Genomic DNA, 12,627 nt, shown 5'->3' on the forward strand with positions numbered 1-12,627 from the left:
TGAATAAAGAAGATAATGATAAATTATAAATGCTATTAGGAAAATAGAGGGGCACATGATTGATAGACAATAAATGGGAATGGGAGCTATTTTAGATAGGGTGGCCATGGAAGGCCTGTCAGATACATTTGGGTTAACCTGAAGGAAGAGAATGAATGAGCCATATTCAAGACAGTAAAACCACATCCCAGGCTGAAAAAAAAAATAAAAAATAAAAAGCAAGTGCAAAGTCCCTGAGACAGAGTATCAGGTAAGATTAAATTCAGTTGAGAACAAGAGACCCCAAAATAGCGGGTGTAATAATATAGACATTTACGAGTGCAGGGCTGGCACGGTGCTCTCATCCACAAAGTCCTCAGGGACCCTGGTTTCCACCAGTTTTGCCATCCCTAGAATGAGAGAACCTGCATGAGACACAAATTGGCAGCTAGAGTTCCAAGATCACATCTATAGTCCACGGTACAGGATACAGGAAAAGCCGCATTGAAGGTTTACACCAACTATCTTTTAAGGATGGTTTTACAAGTGTGCCACATGATACAATGCTCATATCCCATCAGCCAGCACTATTACATGGCTACAAGGAAGGCTGCAAAATACAGTCTTTGTTCTGGGTAGCCATGTATCCATGTCTACTACTATGAAAAAAATGGAAATTTTGGGGACAACAGGCTCTGCTACAGACTACAAAGAGCTCAGCCCACGACAGAAAGGAGGCAGTAAGAAGGGTGAGAACAACTTACCGTACTGCTTCCTGGGAAGATGGAGAAGTGGGCAGGAGCCAGATTATGCAGTCTTGAAGGCTATGGTAAGGAATTCCGATTTCATTCTGTGTGCATAAGGAAGCTACTGGAGGGTTTTAAACAAGGGAGTGACATAACCTAATAACATTTTTAAAATGATTGCTTTGGTTGGTATATAGAGAATGGTTTGAATGGGAAAATTTTCATGAGGGTACAGATAGAAAGTGAAAGCAGCTAGTATGGATATTGCCGTGGTCCAGCAAGAGATGATGGTGGCTTCCAAGGGCTGTAGTGGGGGAGGTGACAAGTAGCTAAATTCAGAATGTATTTGTCAGGCAGAATTGATGGTACTGTCTGATGAGCTGTATGAGTATGAAGAATCACAGAAAATTCCAAGTTTTATGCTTGAGCAAATAAGTGAATGGTGGTACTATTTATGAAAATCAGGAATTCTAAAGGAGCAGGAGATTTAGGGAATGAACAAAGGGGATTCAAATGTTGTTTTAGACACATTAGAGAAGCCTGTGCTTTTTATCCCTTGCCATGGCAAAATTTTCAATACCATCCATAGTTTTCTAAAAATGGGTGGCCGCCTTCTTCTACAAGTTATACACAAACTCATTCTTCCCTTAATAGGGTATTTTTTTCCCTCAAAGTCTGTAATTTTTAAATGAAGTGTACAGAGAATTTAACATAACACATATTTTGGAAATACACAAAACATGTGCCTATTAGTATGGACTACTTTTCAGGTAAAAGAAAGAAAATCTATTAAGATAGTCAAAAGAAAACCAAACTACCAAATGGGCAAACTTGATTAACATTACCAATGAAGATGAACTTTTTGATGCAACAGGATAATTCAAAAAATGTAGCATCTATTCTTATAGTAAGAATAGTAACTCTTATAGTAAGAATTCTTACTACACAAGTCTTTAACAAATGCTAGGTCATTAAATACCTAGAGTACCCTCTAAGGTAGGTATTAAAACAATTTTAACAAATTTATAATAGATTTGTCACAAATAATAGGACAATTAAAGGCTTGTTCTTCAACATGGCTTAAAGTGAATTCATCCTAAACAAATAGTGTTCAGTGAGTCAAAGTAAGTAGTATCAAATATTGAAAGTAATAGTATCAGTGTATTTTCTCCTAACACTCCTAACCCACACGTTTATTATAAAAATGTTTGTTGTTCTATCTCTTCCAGTAAAATACTCAAGGTAAAAAAACTCTCAAATCAGACTTACACCCTCTGGAAGTCATTCTATAGAGGTATAACCAATCTTTTAACACACCATCTTATGGTTGAAGATGTTAACATGAGAGGAGGAGAAAGCAGAAAGAGGAAGGGACTATTTGGAGAAGACGGGGAGAAAAGAAGGAAAGACACCAATGTGTTGTTCCTCCTCGAATTTTCCTGAAGTGAAAAAAAAAAAAAAAAAAAAGAAGTAGAATGATGAAATGAATAACCAAGTAAAACATTTTCTGTCTACACCAGTACCACTAGGAGTTGAAATAAATTCACACAATGTCTGCTATGTCAAAACACCTTACCTTCAAAAACATGACAGTTACCTTTTATTTTATAGTATGTTGCGTTTCTTGCTATTTCTTATTTTTGACCTTCAATGATAAATTTAAATTGGATTACAGTGATTCTTTTGTAAGGAAAAGGTGAATTTTTAAAAGAAACAACCAAGTGAAGTAGAAATTTTATTTACTTCAAATTAACTAATTACTCAAATAGAAAAGGACAATTTTCACATTATGAAGCTACACAATTCCAAAACACACATGCAGAGGCTCTTAAGAACGAAATGTCTAGTAATTACAAAAAAAGTGAAGAGTTTACAGACATACAAAGAAATAAAGGGGAATTATTGCAAAGAAAAGTTTAATTTCACTTTGAACGACAACGATTTTTCCGGAAAGCAGATACTTCACTCCTTTAAGTTTCCACCCAAGCCACAATAATTTCAAATGGTCTTGCGGATGACCCAGCTGGTCACTCTTGTTTATGTGGAGACTGGGGGGAATGAGAGTCAGAAAAAGTGCTATAAACCTAATTTGGCTAGAGCAAGTTCACACGACACGACCGTGCTTTAAAAACTTGCTCTCCATTATGTACTTCCTTCCACCAGGTTGGGGGGGAAAAAAAAAAAAGGTGAGAATGGTGAGTAAATACACCAGTAGTTTCATCAGAGGGGAACTCACTACTCAGAAGGTGACGGTGACGTGGTGCCGGTCCCTGAAGTACGCGCACAAGCTCCGGAGGTTGCGGGAGCTAAGGGAGGAAACGGGGACACGGTTAAATTCGCCCAGGTGGCGGGAGTGAGGAGGGGAGGAGTGAGGAGGCGGACGTGCGGGGGCGGGGTGTCCAACACCAACACAAACACAAACACGAACACGCTCAGCATCCCCGGGGAGGGCGGACTGAAGCCACCTCACTATTCATCGCCCCTGGACCCTGCGGTCCCCCTCGGACTTAGGGCCAGAGCCCTCTGCGAAGCAACCTGGCCCCAGGAAAACGGTAGCGGCCGCAGAAGCCCCGCTCTCTGTAACGGCCGCGGAGGAGCAGCAAGCCTCCCTGTGAGTCGATGGGAGACAAGACGGAGCAGCGGTGAGGGCGGTAGGGGAGTGAAGCGCCTCTCTCCACCTTGTTAGAGGCGCGCTGGAAGCGGCCTACCCACCCCATCGCTGCTGCTTTGCAGTCGCCGCTCCCACCTTCCGCCGCCACCCGGAGGGAAGCCGGAGCGACGGGGGTCACGGCGGCGGTCAGAGGGTAAAGGTCTTGCTCCCAGCAGCCTCCGCGGTGGATACGTCGCCATCTTGGATCCGCGGGACAAGAAAATTCATGCGGTGAGTTTTTGGCAAATTTTCGGAAGTCTGGCAGCGGGGCGCGCGGCGGGGGCGGCGGATTCGGGGTCCCCGCAAGGCGGGGGAATGCCCCGGGGCCGGTCCGGCCGCGCCCGGGGTCCGCCGGTAGCGTCCCGGCCCGCCGCTTCCCGTTGCTTTTGTCTCGGCTCCAATCGAGAGAGGGAGAGCGGAGCGGGCGGGGAGGGGGGGTGGCGGCGGTGGAGGGAGGGATGGGGTGTGTATGGGGGTGGTGGTGGACGGGACGTAAAGCGTCGCTGTACTCGGGCCGCTGCAGCAGCAGCTCCAGATCCTAGGCCCGGTCCCATCCGCGAGTGGCGGGGCTTCCCCAGACTCCACTCCCCTAGGCTCCCGCCAGCGCGGAGGAGCCGCTACCGCCGCGCTGCTTCCTGGGGGAGAAGAGAAGGCGGCTGCGGCCGTGGCTGAGGAGCTCGAGCCCGCTTTAGACGGCTCTGCCGCCTTCCCAGCAGCTGGTGCTGTCTCTGGCTCCTTACATTCTCAATACACGTATATCATCTGCCAGTTATGTGTATTTCTGTTAGTGTGTGTGTAAGTGTCAGATGGGAGACACTGGACTGGCTAACGGGTGTCAGGAGCCTGCAGGCCCTGGGATACCGAAGGCTGTGCATGGTGGAGGGAGAAGGAATGCAACTGCGATGCTGCCTCTGCCACCGCACCAGGAAGGTGAAGCTTCCGTAGTGTCGTAGACTGAGTCCGGATGGTCCTGGGGCGGCGGAGGAACCACAGATGCTTCTGTCTGTGAAGTTGCAAGCCCTGGGTTTCTACTTCCGCAGGGGCCCCTCCACCTTTTGCTGCTGTAGGTCTCACTTAAAAGTTTCACAGAAGAAAAGAGTAGGGTTAAAAGAGGCCTTTGTAGTTCTTAATTGAGGGACTGTTGTCTGTCCGGGAGAAAGCTGATGACTTGGTGACTGTGGTCCTTAGCAAAAGTGAATTGTAGTTTTCTTTTATACAAAGTATTTCCAAGGTTTTAGACTTTATATTTATTCCAGGCCTGTAGGTACGGTATTACCACCACCAAAGTCTTACATAAGGGTACCACCCTCTCAGAAGGAACCTAAACATCAACTTCCTTCGAATCCTTGGAGACATCTTCACTTTTCAACATCCGGAAGACTGAGTGCAACATATTTTGTTTCATTTTCATAAAACTCTTGGTCAGAGAATCCCACTCCTTTTAAAATCGTTTGGGCAGTTCTTCGTAATTAAGTACACTGATTTGAACCCTTAGATTCTTGGCGAAATGGTAAAAAGTACTCAAAGTCAGTTCACGAGGGAGGCCAACTTAAATTTAAGGTTCCAAAGTTGAACATACTTCATGCTTGATATTAGGAATTTTTAGAGCTCGGAATCATAAGTGTGACTCTTGATTTCCCTTTTGAAGCAAGATAAGTGGAAAGAATAAAGTATGGGGTGAGGGATGAGATAGAAATTTTGAAGTATCCATTTACATACAAGGTTTATGTTGAGTTTGGGAATGCTTGGCGTAATTGACAACAGTTCTTTCCAAACGTCAATGAATATGTCTCTCATAATTTTGTAAGATTGCGAATTGAAAGGGTTAAGAACCATAGTGGGCTGAAATGGTTGTCTATATTCAGAGCCCAGTTCATTGACATGTTTTATAATGGACCAAGATAATTAGTAAGCTCTGTATGTTGAATTTGTTTAGTTTGTAGTTCTTTTATAATGTTAAATCTAAAGAAAAAGAAATACAAAATACACTTAAAGACAAAACATGTTCCACTCTACTCACTTATTTCTTGACTTTGTAAGATCCTTATTGTAGAAAAGGTATCTTTCTCTCATATTTTCTGAGAGCTTGAATTGTAATAACTTTTGTGAATACTTTGTATTTTAGAGAGGAAGTGAGAAACTCTGCTAAAGTTTTTTTTTTTGTATCTGAATTAGTACTTCATCAATACAAATAAGTTAATGTAAACATTTGTTGGCAGGAATCTTTTTTTAAGTATACAATGTAGAGATATCTGTAACCTAATCTGAGCTCAGGGAATGAGAATTGCCTGTTTGTTTAACCAAGCAACACATACAGCCTATACAATTTTTCAGTTTCTATAATACTTTAATTTATATGGTGAAAAAGGAGGGCAAAATGCTTGTGTGTGAGTGATTTATATCCCCAAGTACCTGATCTTGAAGATAAAACTCAGAATGTGGCTTATCTTCTGATGCTGGGCAAAAAACAAAAACAAAAAAATTCAGAATGATACAACTTCCCATATACCTCTCTACAAGGACTAATTACCTTTGTTTTTCCTTTATAACTTTGGGTGTTGCACTTTTTGATTTTTCAGAGATGCTTTACAGTTATTATAACCTGAAAATTATTTGTTCAAAAGTGAATAAAATTTTCAGGTGTATGAATAGATTTTCTTAGAAGTGCTTCTAACCCAGTTCTCATTTGTATTCCTTTAGTAGATACTGGTATTAAAAGTACCTATATTTTGAAAGACCATTACAGAATTTTTTACAACCTGTATAAGTTATAGTTTTATGTTTTCTAGTGACAGACTTCATAAAATTTTCTGATAATATAAATAGAATGTATGCTTCACATATATATGTGAAATAATGAGTAAGCATTAATAGACTAGTGAAAGACACTTAGCTTACAATTTATTTTTTTGCTCTTTAAAAGCAATGTTAAACAATAGCTGTTTTTTGTTGTTAAAATTTGCTAAAATTTTCCTGAGATTTCAGGAAAATATACAACCAAACATTTATGATGTTATTTGTTACCTGGATCTGTAGGGGATTTTGTAACACAAAGAGGCAAAAGATCCAAGGTACCAGGTAGGGCAGTTTAGGGGCAGAGTTAATATGAGGTGTACTGTAATGTTTGAGTGGAATTACATACAGTGTTAATCAAGGGATCTAGTGCTATGGTAGAACTTATTCTGCTTGATGATACAGGTGACTGTTCTTCCTTACTAAGAGCAGTTTCTACCTGTGATACTTAAAGGGATTGAATTTCACTGTGACTTATACTAGATATTTTGAAAAGAGCTGTGCTAAAGTTGATGTCGTTGTAGAAAGTTTGCCTTGAAGTGGAATGAAAGTTAGGGTTTTATTTCTTTAGTTTTTCTGTTTAACATCCTTTGATTTCTATTTTAGAATTCAACTGTTATGACTAATCATGCTGATGTGGCTTGTTCATTTATTTACTTTGTCTATACTATTAGGAATGTCCTGGAAATAGAATTCATAGTGTGTTTTCTGACAGCTTGTTCTCTGAAATACAGTTGCAAATCTGTTGGTATCCGTTGGTATATCACTTGGGGGTGTGCTGCATTATAAAGTAATAAAACAGTTTACGATGTTTACTTTTGGTCAAGAGCTCATGATATATAATATGGAAATACAAAAAAGGTGAATTATTTAGAAAAAAAGGGAAATTTTTCGTTTTCTGGGCACTTTAGTGCTTTGTATATGCTTAGACTCAGGATCTAAGTCCACTTAGATATATAGTTAGATAATTTGGACTATTTGCCACTTAACCCTGAACATTTTCCTTTCCTTATTCTTTTTTTTTTCCTTCTTCTTTGAGACGGAGTTTTGCTCCTCGCCCAGGCTGGAGTGCAATGGCGCGATCTTGGCTCACTACTACCTCCACCTCCCAGGTTCAAGTGATTCTCCTGCCTCAGCCTCCTGAGTAGCTAGGATTACAGGCATGTGCCCGGCTAATTTTGTATTTTTAGTAGAGACAGGGTTTTACCATGTTGGTCAGGCTTGCCTCAAACTCCTGACCTCAGACAACCTGCCTGCCTCAGCCTCCCAAAGTGCTGGGATTACAGGTGTGAGCCACCACGCCCATCCTATTCCTTTTATTCATGTGTATGTTATTGCATGTATGTGTGTCGGGGAGGGTGGTGGTGCATATTTTATGTATCTTTCACTTCTCTGTTGTTTGATGAACTTCTTCTATACTCCTCTTTGGTATCACTTTCTTCATAAATCTTTCCTGACTCCTCAAATCTTTCTGCTGTATTGCTTTTTAGTCTTCAAACTTCTATTATAGAATGTCACACTGTATTGTAATTTACTGTTCATCTGGACTGGGAGCACCTGAGAGGTAGGGCTTTGATTTGTTTATGTTCATGTTTCGAATGCCTCTATAGTGCATAATACTTAGTAGGTTCTCAATACGTATCTATTAAACTGAACTGTTGCTAGATTGTCATTTGTCAGTACTGTTTCACAATCCACAGATCTGAAGCAACAGATTGGAAAAGTGGTGGGGAGAATGGCATCCTGTATTCCTTCACTTTCTTGAATCCTGTCTTACAGTTTTGCTTCTTAATTACATATGGAAAAATAGATAACTAGCTTCTTACAGAACTGTGTGTTGAGTTAGTATGGAATTAGGGGAGGATGTTAGTAATAGAGTGATTAATACCCTGTTTTGCTTCTGGCAGGATGTTTAGGTCTGTATTTCTTGCTGTATTATGTGTGGTTATGGCCATTATTTGAAGGAGATGTTTTGTATTTGTCTTTACAAGGTAACATGTTTACCAGTACTTACCCATGAGCTCCTATTAGATTTGGGGCTTCTGAAGTTAGATTCTGTTTTTCTCACCTTTTTCCTCTTAATGCCTGGCCCATTGGTTAGTAGAAAGCAGGATTTCTCTAGTTTGAATAAAATTGCCCTTATGGAAATAAGGTGAGATGTGTCTTATTGGAGGTCCAAAATTTAAAAAGCTCTGAAAGTTGATCATTTGTTTAGTTTTGTTTTGAATAAGTAAGGTGAGAAAATATCAACTGGAATTATACCTGTGAATCTGATTATCATCTTTCTTAATCTGATTTTCCCACTTTTTCATATGGAAATGTTCACGTGTTTGACTGCAGGTGTTGCCATTGGCAGATGTTATGTCATATATGATACATACAACATTTTACCTTTCTCAAATCTGAAACGGCAATTTTGAGAAACATCTGGCCTTTACAGGTTTGTTTAAGAGCTTGTGAGCCAGTTTTGTGCCCATTTTAGAGATGTCGAAATCAAAACAGGATAGATGACTTCCAGAATATCATTTTAGTAGATATGCTAATATTGATAATGATTTTAGGAATATTATGTCTTAATTGCCTGTACATGTTCCAGAGACCTTTTAGTGACTAAGAGCTGCTAAAGATACAGAGTATATATTTTTAAAAAGGGAATATGATCCAGTACTCAAGACACCAATCCTTTCTCTGCCTTTTCTGAATGGGAATGTCTTTCCTTATATGTGAGTAGATGAAAATGCACATTTAGTAAGTTTTTACTAAGTTTTTACTAAAACTTAGTAAAAGTGATAAAATGAGTGAGAGAAAATTGTGTGTCCTGGCAATTTAGGTAACAGTGAGTAGACTTGCTTGTTTTTCAAACATATTGATACACTATTTTTCCATTTGTGTATTCAGATGTTGTAACAGCTCCAGTTTGTATTAGCATCTGGACAAAACGTAATGACTGATTATGTAATACAATGTGTTTGAGAGAGGAACATTTGGTTTTGTGTCATATCTGGCAAGAATGTGCTTTTGTATTATTTTCTACTTTGTAAATTATAATGCCTATCCTGCATGTAAATTTTGTATTTAGTTTTCTGCTTGTAAGAATCTTTCATAGGTCAGTAAAATAAAATATTAGGTTTACTGTGCCATTCCAAGCACCTGACTGCTTTTGGCTTTGCTACTTAATATTTAAAAAATGTTTTACAGCTTGCAGAGAGGACTTTCATTATCTTAATTTTATATATATTATTTAAAATAAGTTTAAAACTTAACATTTATGTTTATAAACAAGCTATTTTGGTCAATAAGAAAATTAGAAGTTGGGGATTATGAAGGCCATTTTCATCTTCAGACTGTACTTAGAGTCTAATTTCTTTCTCGTTTATTTTAACGCTACTTTATAGAGAAAATCGTGATTTATTAAATAAAATAGGTATTGATGGAAGATTTATTTTTGTTTGCATCTGATCATCTTGCAGATCCTAGGTATTTAATCGAATTGATACAGAAGTTTGAAAGACAAGCAGCAGTAGGAAATTTTTGTTTCAAGCTTGACTTTCTGGCAATATACAACAGCTGCTCATTTTTAAAAATTATAAACATTCATTGAGAAACATTAAAAACTTGAAAGCAAATCGTTTGTTATGAGAATAGGTTATAACATATCATTGATGCTACATTTTACATACTATTGCACCATTATTCTGAGGTAGTCATATGCTGAACAGATTACTGGACAAAGTAATGCTTTAGGGGTGTAGTTTTTATGGGAGTGAACATGTCTGGCCTGAAATTAGACAAAAAATTGGAGCCATAATCTTTCTAATCTATGCTTATGAGAAATTCTAGGTATATTTATAAGTATGTCAGGCCAAACTTTAATACAGCCAAACTGGTTAACCTGACATCTGAGATAGTCTTTAAACTGTTTAAGTTTGGTATACAATGCACTTGTGTGTGTATATCACTCATCCTAAAATGGATGTATGTGTGTAAAAAAATTGTAATCCAATGCTTAAATGAATTTGTGAAGCACAAATTAGTGAAACACTAAGGTGTTTCATATCATAGTTTGCAAATCTCTGTGCTTGATTGCCAAACTCACTTCCAACAGTAAAATTCTGTGTATTTTAAAAGTTCTTTTTCTATTCCCTGCACATGCGAAACTCGTGTAATTTAGCTGTTTTTTAGTAGAGTTTGGATAGAAATTGTTTATTAAATTAAATTTAAAGTTTAGGCTCTGCTGGTTATATGTTAGCACTCTAGATGTTTTCAAGTAAATCCTGTAGTAATTTAAGTGTTTAGTCTCTGCTCGACATTGTTATTGGATATATGATGGTGATTCAGACAAGTCTCCACCTTCATTAACCTAACATTCTGGAGGAGGAGACAGACAGTAAACAAATAAATATAATTTCAGCTAGTGGTAACTTAGGAAAAAATAAAGGGGGATAAAAGTACAGCACTTGATTAGAAATGGAAAAAAAGAGATTAAGTAGGGTGATGAGAGAAGACTTCTGTGGAGGTATCATTTGAGCAGAAACAGAGAAAGGTGTAAGCCATGCAGAAATGTGGTTGAATGCTTTTCCAGACAGAAGGAATAGAAGGCCCTGAGATAGGGTCAAGTTTTGCATGTTTGAAGATAAGAAATTTCATCAACAATTACTTAGTGCTTTCTGCATAAATGGGGGTAATCTCTAAAGGGGAGAAGAGATGATTAAAGCATAATAATCTGTGTCTTTCAACTTCTGAAAATACCATGGTGGACCCAGTAATCTGTAATAAGTTTTATAAAGAGCAATAGGGAGGAGGGATTATTTTTTATTAAGGTGCCTTGAAATTGTTTTCTACATCAGATGAATTGTGGGGGTTGGGGGGTGGTCTGTCTGGAGTACTGGAAAATGACATGGGAAAGCAAACTGAAAACTTTCCTTAATTCATGTGTTTATGTAGAATAATCAAACCTATACTTTTCTCATAAATTAGTAATGATTTTCATGTTTAATTAGATTTCCTTGTACAGTCCAATAAATGTTACTATGTGCTGTGCACTATTATAGTTGCACTGCATAATTCCTCAAGTTAAATTTTTGTCATACTGTAGAAACATCCTAGAGTACAGTAACCTTGTTTCAGGGAGTTAATGAGTTGGCTTCAAGGAGGTGATAAGTGAACTGGGTTCTGAAGGGTGCTTTGTAGTTAACTAGGTGGAGGAGGGGAGGGTATCAGCCTTGTAAATGCACAAATCTTGGGAAAATATTCTGGATTTGGAGAATGGCAAGGTAATCCTCCATAGCCCTTGACAGAATTCTGGGACCTCATAGGAGATGTTAGTTGAAGGAATGAAGTAGCCACAGTATGAGAGGTCTTATCTTTTATGTGATGAGGGAACCATTAACCATTGGAAAAAAAAATAGCCAGTGAGATTGATAAACAGATTTGTGTTTCAGGGGAAAGTTTAGATTCCACAGTCGATTTACAATGAAAATTATAGCTTAATGGTGTGTATTTGTGACATTTTTGAAAGATTATTTTCTCTCCATTAAACAAATTGAGTACTTTGTATTCATATAAGCAGGATTTTTATTTGTTAAGAACTATATGACTTTGAAACTCTGTAGTTTCTTTTAGAGAACTTGTTTGTTATACATATAAATGAATGCCTACTGTTCAAGGTTTTTCCATTACTGGGATGGAATTTTTACAAACGTTTTGGAGCAGGCAAAGTTTGAGTATTATCATCTGATGTAATGTGTTAGACAGGAGATTTAACATTCTTAGATAAATTGGAAAAATATGAAGAAAATCTGAATCGGGCCGGGCGCGGTGGCTCAAGCCTGTAATCCCAGCACTTTGGGAGGCCGAGGCGGGCGGATCACGAGGTCAGGAGATCGAGACCATCCTGGCTAACATGGTGAAACCCCGTCTCTACTAAAACTACAAAAAACTAGCCGGGCGTGGTGGCGGGCGCCTGTAGTCCCAGCTACTCGGAGGCTGAGGCAGGAGAATGGCCTGAACCTGGGAGGCGGAGCTTGCAGTGAGCCGAGATCGCGCCACTGCACTCCAGCCTGGGTGACACAGCGCGAGACTCCGTCTCAAAAAAAAAAAAAAAAAAAGAAAATCTGAATCGGTGATAAAATCCCTACATAGGAGCTGATATTTATATTATATTACTAGAAGTGATTATTTTATATATACTTGTTTGTGTGTTTCTCAAAATACTATACATATAGCACTTGGTTGTATTAGGTTGCTAGCATTAGTTGTTAATTGACGTGCAAAAACAAATCCTAAATTAATATTTTTAAAGAAAAAGAATTGCTTCTCTGAGAATGTAGTTTCAGCAAATTATTAATTTTATTTTTATTTTTATTTTTGAGACAGGTCTCACTTTGTCACCCAGGCTGGAATGCAGCAGCATGATCACAGTGCACTGCAGCCTTGACCTCCTGGGCTTAATCAATCCTC

At 38.7% G+C, this 12,627-nt stretch overlaps 1 protein-coding gene across 6 annotated transcripts in view; it reads left to right on the forward strand.

The window, feature by feature from the left end:
• Positions 1-3,024: 3,024 nt before the first annotated feature.
• Positions 3,025-12,627, forward strand: part of CNOT2 (CCR4-NOT transcription complex subunit 2) — a 109,752-nt gene continuing 100,149 nt past the window's right edge. For 4 of the 6 annotated variants that reach the window (XR_002515704.2, XR_002515703.2, XM_021922598.2 and 1 more), the window contains exon 1: positions 3,502-3,606. The gene's annotated coding sequence lies outside the window, so the exon portion shown is untranslated. Of the gene's footprint in view, positions 3,607-12,627 lie in introns of all 6 variants that reach the window. The other 2 variants (XM_017946000.3, XM_021922596.1) reach the window with 2 other exon arrangements.

The sequence above is a fragment of the Papio anubis genome, chromosome 9, assembly GCF_008728515.1.
Source record: "Papio anubis isolate 15944 chromosome 9, Panubis1.0, whole genome shotgun sequence".
NCBI lineage: Eukaryota > Metazoa > Chordata > Mammalia > Primates > Cercopithecidae > Papio > Papio anubis.